Consider the following 10,348-nt stretch of genomic DNA (forward strand, 5'->3'; position numbering starts at 1 on the left):
TACTGAGTGCTCGAATGGTAAGGAGAAATTAAGACCAGCTGGTTGTTAATCTTTGGCCAAAACAAACCTCCATTCAGTTACTTAGATAGGGATGGGTCTCAGGCTGAAGACTGCTCTTTACCATCCTAGAAGCAGGAAAAAACTCAAACTCATCTTCCCTGTTGGGAGTGAGTTCAAACTCCATAAAAAAGTTGCCTCCCTTCCATCTTGATGGAAGCAGGAAAAACTTGCCTTCCTGGTGTTGGAAGCAAGTAAAACTCCACAAAAGGAGTCGTACAGCAAAATAAAATTTAGATCTTGACCAAATTTTGGGAGAGCAAGGATTTTCTGGCGTGGTTGCTTCCAGGCCTCAGCAAATTTTCCCATTGGTTTGAGCCATAAAGATAGCTCAAGCTGGTACCAAGCACGAATAGGAGATGTGTCAAACGTCAGGGGCACCTCCACTCAGAATCCCTTCGTGGTTACCAAAATGTGAACCCAGAATATCTGAGACAGGTCTCAGTTAATTTAGAAAGTTTATTTTGCCAGGGTTTAGGATGCATACCTGTGACACAGCCTCAGGAGGTCCTGATGACATGTGCCCAAGGTGGTCGGGGCGCAGCTTGGTTTTACATATTTTAGGGAGACATGAGACATCAATCAATATATGTAGGATGTACATTGGTTCCATTCAGAAAGTCAGGACAACTCAAAGCAGGGAGGGGGGGCTTCCAGGTCACAGTTAGATGAGAGACAAACGGTTGCATTCTTTTAAGTTTCTGATGAGTCTCTCCAAAGGACGCGATCAGATATGCATTTATCTCAGTGAGCAGAGGGATGACTGAATAGAATGGGAGGCAGGTTTACCCTAAGCAGTTCCCAGCTTGACTTTTCCCTTTAGCTTAGTGATTTGGGGGCCCAAGACTTATTTTCCTTTCACAGAGTGAAGATATAATCTACAGAATGGGAGAATATATTTGCAAACCATACATGTGGTAAGGGATTAAGATCCAAAATATATAAGAAACTCAACTCAATAGTAAGAAAACAAATAACCTGATATAAAAATGGACAAAGGGCCTGAATAGACATTTCACAAAAGAAGACATACAAATGGCCAACAGGTGTATGAAGAAAATGCTCAACATCACTAAACATCAGGAAAATGCAAATTAAAACCACAGTGAGATATCCCCTCACACCTGTTAGAATGGCTCTTATCAAAAAGACAAAAGATAAGTGTTGGCAAGGATATGGAGAAAAGAGAAACCTTGTACACTGTTGTACAAGATACAATATACAAGAATGTACATTTGTTACAACCATTATGGAAAACAGCATGGAAGTTCCTCAAAAAATTAAAAATAGAATTTCCATATGATCCAGCAATCTCAACATTGAGTATAAATCCAAAGGATATGAAATCAGTATGTCAAAGAGATATCTACACTCCCGTGTTCTGCAATATTACTCACAAGAATCAAGTTAGGAATCAACCTAACTGTCCATTGATAGATGAACAAATAAAGAAAATACAGTATGTGTACACAATGAAATATTATTCAGCTTTTTTTAAAAAAATAAAATCCTGTCATTTGCAACAACGTGGATAAACCTAGAGGACATTATATTAAGTAAAATAAGCCAGGCACAGAAAGACAAATACATAATCTTACTTGTATGTAGACTGTAAAAAAGTCAAACTTATAGAAGCAGAGAGTAAAATAGTGGTTCCCAGATGCTGGGGGTTGGGGGATTGGGAAGATATTGGTCTCAGGACACAAAATTTCAGTGAAATAAGAGGAATAAGTTCAAGAGATCTATTGTACATCATGCTGACTACAGTTGATAACAATGGGTTATATACTTGAAAATTCCTAAGACAGTTGATTTTAAGTGTTCTCACCACAAAAAAAAAATGATAAGTATGTGGCATAATGCATATGTTAAATAGTTTGATTTAGCCATTCCACAGTGTTTCACAACATCAGGTTGTACACCACAAATATATAAAATTTATACTTGTCAATTAAAAAATAAAATATATTGACACAGGAAACATGTACTTAAGTTCCTTAAAAGTCTTTTTATTTCCTTTTTTTTGGAGATGGAGTCTAGCTGTGTTGCCCAGGCTGGAGTGCAGTGGCGTGATCTTGGCTCACTGCAACCTCTGCCTCCCATGTTCAAGCAATTCTCCTGCCTCAGCCTGCTGAGTAGCTGGGACTACAGGCACACACCGCCACACTCGGCTAATTTTTTTGTATTTTTAGTAGAGACGGCATTTCACTGTGCTGCCTAGGCTGGTCTCGAACTCCTGAGCTCAGGCAATCCACCCGCCTCAGCCTCCCAAAGTGCTAGAATTACAGGCATGAGCCACTGCACCCAGACTAAAAGTTTTAATTTATGCTATATTATTCAAAATAACAATATTTTCAAAACAAAAGAAAAACATGTGTGCAAAATGTTTAAAGGAATAAAGGCCACTGTTACAACTAACAGAGATCACTGGGAAATTATCAATGAAAGGACCCATGAAAAGACTACAAGCAACAATTCCTCAGTTCCAGTGAGCACTATGAGCATCCGATCTTAAAGACTGAATCCTTCCAGCCAGTAGCTCTTTAGAGAAGTGGCTGATTGGAAGTGCAGGACAGGGGGTGCCCAAGATAGGTCAGAGCATCTGTGCTAAAATCAAGGAAGAAGCCAAAGATTATTTGGTTCTTGCCAAAAAGACATGGAAGCTGGCCAGGCATGGTGGCTCTCGCCTGTAATCCCAGCACTTTGGGAGGCCGAGGCGGGTGGATCACCTGAGGTCGGGAGTTCAAGACCAGCCTAGTAAACATGGTGAAACCCTATCTCTACTAAAAATACAAAAATTAGCCAGGTGTAGTAGCAAGCACCTGTAATCCCAGCTACTTGAGGGGCTGAGAGGCAGGAGAATCGCTGGAACCCAGGAGGTGGAGGTTGCAGTGAGCCAAGATTACACCATTGCACTCCAGCCTGGTTAACAGAGTGACACTCCATCTCAAAAAAAAAAAAAAAAGACACGGAAGCCAGCTTGACACCACATTTAATGAACAATTTGCATAAAGCAAAGTTCATCCGTAGTGGCGTTCATAAAAAGAGAAAGAAAAAAAGGTGGGGAGCTTTTTGTGAAAGAATGCCAGTTAATTCACCTAGAAGTCATGGATTTAGAAAATCACAATTTTGCAGCCACCAGTGTAATAACTGATTAAGGTGAGGGTCATTAGTGAATAACAGCACTAGGTAAAATATGGTTGGATGGAGCAGAATCATCACTGTGCCACCTACTTGCCTCAGACTCTCCACTCACTATGCCCCAGGTGACTTCCCATTGCCATTTCAGCATCTCCACCCTGGGGGCATTTTGCCCACACGTAGGGGAAGTGGAAGTGCTGGGCTATTAACAACCCTCTGAAACAGCTTGCGCCAACGACTGATGAAAGTTGGTGCATAAATATTTCGGCTCCCTTGGCCCTCCTCCAAGTGAGATAACTCTAAGGTGTGTGTGTTACACAACTTCCCAGCATCTCCCAACAGTGTTAAGCTCTGGTTTCCCCTGTGGTGGCTGGCTTAATGACACAACTTTGATTGGCTGCATCCCCTTCCATGCATCACTTCTTCACCCAAATAAACACCCTGCTCTCAAATTTTCATCTCAGAATCAACTTTGGGAAGGATGCAATCTACAACCGTTGGTGTCAGTGACAGAGCAGAAGCACTGCCATCTTGGACAAACGCCACCATTTTAAGTTCCAGCTCCCTTTCTAACCTCATGCATTTCTAGGAAATCACTTCTCTTCTAACAAGCAGCCAGAAAGAGCAGACGGTAAAACACAGATAAGACAGCTCAGGCAGGGAGAGAGAGGGGAACGTCTCTTGGGTAACCACCAAGCTTCACACTCATACAACGGGACCCAGCAAAACAGTGGGTTCGAATAAGCACATTCTTTTCTTTTCAGGTGCACTAAGATAGGGAAGCTAAAAGTAAACTCGGGGGTATTCCTGCAGCTGCAGGAAGGTGTATGGGAACAGACACAAAACTCTCCCTCCCAGATAAGCAAGACAAAGAAACACAGAACATTTCAAGCCTGTGATAAGCTCTCCCACCCTGAACCCTTAAATACTCTTAGTCTGTAAGAGAGAGTGCTCCCAACCTAACTCGGCCAGAAGGCCCTCTAAGGTTTATTCTCTGAAATAAACCTGTACTCAGCCACTTTTCATGTATCTTTCTTCTTCAATTCTTACAGCCAGGAGTAGGAGGCAGATCCTCTAGTGGGACCCTGGAATGAGACCACTAGCCACAGGGCCGCTGGTGTTGAAAGGTGACAACGTGCTAGCAGCCGTCACTTGCTCTCGGTACCTCCTGGGCCTCGGCGTCCACTCTGGCCATGCTCCAGGAGCCCTTCAGCCCACCACCGCGCTGTGGGGGCCCCTCTCTGGGCTGGCCGAGGCCAGAGCCAGCTCCCTCTGCTTGCCAGGAGGTGTGGAGGGAGAAGCGCAGGCAGGAACCACGGCTGCCGGGGCGCTTGCGGACCAGCACAAGTTCCTGGTGGGCGGGGCTCAGCAGGCCCCGCACTCGGAGTGGCCATCCGGCACCACCGGCCGGGGCGGTGAGGGGCTTAGCACCTGGGCCAGCAGCTGCAGACGGCGCGCCGGGTCCCCTAGCACTGCCGGCCTGCCCATACTGTGCTCCAATTCACGCCGGGCCTCAGCCGCCTCCCCACGGGGCAGGGCTCGGGACCTGCAGCCCGCCTTGCCCAAGCCCCACCCCTCACCGCCCTGGGCTCCCGGCCGGCCGGAGCCACCTCAACAGCCCCACCCCCTGCTCCGCGGCGCCCGCCTGGTCCCATCGACTGCCCAAGGGATAAGGAGTGTGGGCCGCAGTGCAGGACTGGCGGGCATCTCTGCCCACAGCTCTGGCGCGGGATCCACTAGGTGAAGCCAGCTGGGCTCCTGAGTGGGGTGGGGACTTGGAGAACTTTTATGTCTGGATGGAGGATTGTAAATGCACCAAACAGCACTCTGTGTCTAGCTCGGGGTTTGTGGATGCGCCAATCAGCACTCTGTATCTAGCTAATCTGGTGGGGACTTGGAGAAGTTTTATGTCTAGCTGGAGGACTGTAAATTCACCAATCAGCACCCTGTGTCTAGCTCAAGGTTTGTAAACGCACCAATCAGTACTCTGTGTCTAGTTAATCTAGTATGGACTTGGAGAAATTTTAGGTCTAGCTAGAGGATTGTAAATACACCAAATAGCACTCTGTGTCTAGCTCAGGGATTGTAAACGCACCCATCAGCACCCTGTCAAAACGGACCAATCAGTGCTCTATAAAGCGGACCAATCAGCACTCTATAAAATGGACCAATCAGCTCTCTGTAAAATGGACCAATCAGCAGGATGTGGGTGGGGTCAGATAAGGGAATAAAAGCAGGCTGCGTAAGACAGCAGCCGCAACCTGTTTGGGTCCCATTCCACAACGTGGAGGCTTTGTTCTTTCACTCTTTGCAATACATCTTGCTGCTCGCTCTTCGGGTCCACAATGCCTTTAGGAGCTGAAACACTCATATGAAGGTCTGCAGCTTCACTCCTGAGGCCAGCAAGAACATGAACCCACCAGGAGGAATGGACGACTCCAGATGCGCCACCTTAAGAGCCGTAACACTCACCATGAAGGTCTGCAACTTCACTCCTGAAGCCAGCGAGACCACAAACCCACCAGAAAGAAAAAACTCTGAACACGTCCAAACATCAGAAGGAACAAACTCCGGACACACCATCTTTAAGAACTGTAACACTCACCACGAGGGTCTGCGGCTTCATTCTTGAAGTCAGTGAGACTAATAACCCACCAATTCTGGACACAGTGTGATTGGGCTTGTCATCACTGTATGGGGCATGTCACAGCATTGCCATCGCAAGGCTGTCACATATGCTGAACTGGGAGGAAATACAGGGAAAAAAGGTTGTACCTTCCTGTATTAGTTCTTGCACTGCTATAAAGAAAGACTGGGTAATTTATAAAGAAAAGAGGTTTAATTGGCTCATGGTTCCACAGGCTGTACAGGAAGCATGGCTGGGGAGGTGAAGGGGAAGCAGGCACATCTTCACATGGCTGGAGCAGGAGGAAGAGAACAAAGGGGCAGGTGTTAACCCACTTTTAAACAACCAAATCTCCTGAGAACTCACTCACTATCACAAGAACAGCAAGGGGGAAATCCACCCTGTGATCCAATTACCTCCCACCAAACCCCTTTGCCAACACTGGGGAGTACAGTTCAACATGAGATTTGGGCGGGGACACAAATCCAAACCCTACCCCTTCCCATTTGTGAAATGTCCATAGCATGTGAGAGGTGCAGAGGGAATGGGGAGTTTTAAGTGCGGTGGAGGTTTCTGTGTGCTGTGAAGTGCCTGAGATGTGCTGCAGGGGAGAAAATGATGGCTCAAGTCAACCAACCACTAACACATGGAATGATGTAAGAGGCAGAGGCCTCTGTGAAAAAGCAGAAAGTGACCTCCTCTCCTGTTGATGAAGAGCAAGACCTGATGCTGAGGGGGATAGAATTACAGAGAAGCCCAACCTCATATCGCTGGCAAATCTCTGCCACACGCAAGGCTCTGCCAGGGGAGATGTGGGACCCTAAAACCTGGGATAGAGACATCGGATGGGTGCATTTGGGAAATTTGAACACCCAGAGTCCCCCGTGTCCTCCAGTCCTGTGGAAATCATGCACACCGCTTGTTAAAGGGTAGCTGCCTTCCTTCACCTAAAGACCCTGCAAAGCCCATTCCTGAGGCAAATGCTTTGCACGATGGTTCTTGCCCTCCTCAAAATCTGCACAGCTTCCTCCCCTCACAGCTTCTAGGACAATAAATAAGGTAAAATCTCAACTTGGCCCATGTTAAATTGGCCCAGGAATCAGGTCAATTGTGGCAAGAAGCAAAACCAGCAGAGATACGCGTGGTCATGGGAGGCTGAGATAACAAAATCCAAGACTAAGGGCCTCAAAAAGGCTGGATCCTGTAGCTTCCGAAGCAAGAGACTAAATAATTCACCAAATTTAGAAAAGCAAACTGGAATATCCTTCAACCTCATGGTGCTTAGGTGACAAAGACCTACTGGAGAAGGCCCCAGAGGACGAGTGAGAGTTGAAAACCTCCAGGAGTATGCAGCTGACACTAACAAGCTGCAACCACTTTCTCCTGGGAGCACTTGCCAATCTGGGTGCAACAAAGGGCTGATAAATAAAGACACTTCTAGACAAAAAAAAAAAAAAAAAAAAACACCTAAGGGAATCTGTTGTCAGTAGGGTCTGCATTAAAAGAAATAATAGAGTTCCTCAGATCAGTGGAAATGATGCAAACCAAAACAACATGGAAACTCAGGCAGGAATGAAGAGCACTAGAGAAAATAATTGTATGGTCAAATCTACATGAATATTGACTGTGCCAAGCAAAACTAGAAATATTGTGTTGGGTTTAAAATCCATGCAGAAAGAAAATATATTACAATAATAAAGCAAAAGGTGGGGAGGAATCATGGAGTTAAAAATATCGTGATGGCTTGGCATTATTGGTGAAATGAAAGAGTAAACATCTGTACTAGATCACAAGTCAAGGATATGTGCTGTGGCCAGTTGCAGTGGCTCATGCCTGTAATCCCAGAACCTTCGGAGGCTGAGGCAGGTGGATCACCTGAGGTCAGGAGTTCAAGACCAGCCTGACCAACATGGTGAAACCCCATCTCTACTAAAAATACAAAAAGTTAGCTGGGCATGGTGGTGGGCACCTGTAATCCCAGCTACTCGGGAAGCTGGGGCAGGAGAATCACTTGAACCTGAGAGGCAGAGGTTGCAGTGAGCTGAGATCGCACCATTGCACCATCGTCGCCTAGGTGACAAGATCAAGACTCTATCTCAAAAAAAAAAAAAAAAAAAAGTGCTGTAATCTCTAGGGTAACTTTTAAAAGGCTAATAAGAGAATATATAACTTACGAGCAAATAGAAGGAAAAATAGAATAATTGTAAAAATTGAAAAAAGGCCAGAGAGGAGAAAAAAGAACATAAAACAGGTGAGTAAAATACAAAGTGAAGAATCATATCATAGATATAAACCTAACTATATTAGTAATCACAAGAAAAATATTAAGATTGTCAGACGTGATAAACAACCCAAACATACATTATGTAGAAGAGACACAACCGAGCACTATGGCCTGTAATCCCAGCAACTCAGGATGTTAAGGTGAGAGGATAGCTTGAGACCAGGAGTTTGAGACAAGCCTGGGCAACACCGCAAGACCCCATGTCTACAAAAAAAAAAATTCAGCTGGGTGTGGTGGCTCACACCTGTAATCCCAGCACCTTGGGAGGCCAAGACGGGTGGATCACCTGAAGTCAGGAGTTCAAGACCAGCCTGGCCAATATGGTGAAACCCCATCTCTACTAAAAATACAAAAAATTAGCCAGGCGTGGTGGTGAGTGCCTGTAATCCCAGCTACTCGGGAGGCTGGGGCAGAAGAATCGCTTGAACCCAACAGGCAGAGGTTGCAGTGAGCCGCGATCACACAATTGCACCATGTCGCCTGGGCGACAAGAGCAAGACTCCGTTTCAAAAAAAAAAAAAGTGCTGTAATCTCTAGGGTAACTTTTAAAAGGCTAATAAGAGAATATATAACTTACAGGCAAATAGAAGGAAAGATAGAATAATTGTAAAAATTGGAAAAAAACCAGAGAGGAGAAAAAAAGAACATAAAACACGTGAGTAAAATACAAAATGAATATCATAGATATAAACCTAACTATATTAGTAATCACAAGAAAAACATTAAGATTGTCAAACGTGATAAAGAAACATCCCAAACATACATTACATAGAAGAGACACAGCCGAGCGCTATGGCTTGTAATCCCAGCAACTCAAGAGGTTGAGGTGAGAGGATAGCTTGAGGCCAGGAGTTTGAGACAAGCCTGGGCAACACAGCAAGACTCCATCTCTACAAAAAAACTTTCAGCCGGGCGCAGTAGCTCACACCTGTAATCCCAACACTTTGGGAGCCTGAGGTGGGTGGATCAACTGAGGTCAGAAGTTCAAGACCAGACTAGCCAACATGGTGAAACCCTATTTCTACCAAAAATACAAAAAAATTAGCCAGACGTGGTGGCACATGCCTGTAGCTCCAGCTACTTAGGAGGCTGAGGCAGGAGAATTGCTTGAACCGAGAAGGCGGAGGTTGCAGTGAGCCAAGATCAAGCCACTGCACTCCAGCCTGGGTGACAGAGCAAAACTCTATCTCAAAAAAAAAATTTGTTTTCAATAAGCTGGGCATGGTGATATGTGCCTATAGTCCCAGCTTCTTGGGAGGCTGAGGTTTGCTTGGGTCCAGGAGTTTGAGGTTGCAGTGAGCTATGATTCTGCCCCTACACTCCAGCCTGGGTGACAGAACAAGGTCCTGTCTCTAAAAAAATAAGAGGTACAACTTTAGTGTAAATTTAAGATCACGAACAGGTTGAAAAAAAGGGATGAGAAAAGGGCTAGTAGGCAAACACAAGATGGAAAGAGCAGGTACAACTATGCTAATACCAGATAAGATTTAAGGCAAGAACCATTACTAGAGAAAAAGAAGGACTTTTCACCAAAACAATGGGGTCAATCCACCAAGAATATATCAACATCCTAAATCTAGAGGCCCTAAAGAACATAATTTGGAATAAGTGAAACAAAAATTGGCATAATTAGCAGGAAAAATAGACAAATTCATTATTTGAGTATAAGATTTTAAAACTGCTATAATGGCCAGGCACAGTGGCTCACACCTGTAATCCCAGCACTTTGGGAAGCCGAGGCAAGTGGATCACTTGAGGTCAGGAGTTCAAGATCAGCCTGGGCAATGTGGTGAATGCCTGTCTACTAAAAATTCAAAAAATTAGCTGGGCATGGTAGCACATGCCTGTAATCCAGCTACTCGGGAGGCTGAAGCACGAGAATTGCTCAAACCTGGGAGGTGGGGGCTGCAGTGAGCCAAGATCATGCCACTGCACTCTAGCCTGGGTGACAGAGCAAGATCCTGTCTCAAAAAAAAAAAAAAAACAAAAACAAAAAATTGCTATAACTACTAAAACAAACCAAAAAATAAGTAAAGATATGAGAGCTAAACAACAAATCAGCAAGCTTGACTTACATGATGTATATATGAAACTCTGCATGTTAGCCCTACTACCTAGGCACTGAACAGATGTCTATCTGCTGAAGGATGAATAAATAGTGTTCTACTTGCACAATGCAATACCATTCAGCAATGAGAACCAACAAAATGCAACTACACACAATATGGACAAGTCTCAAA

This window comes from Pongo pygmaeus, chromosome 15 (assembly GCF_028885625.2).
Source record: "Pongo pygmaeus isolate AG05252 chromosome 15, NHGRI_mPonPyg2-v2.0_pri, whole genome shotgun sequence".
Taxonomy (NCBI): domain Eukaryota; kingdom Metazoa; phylum Chordata; class Mammalia; order Primates; family Hominidae; genus Pongo; species Pongo pygmaeus.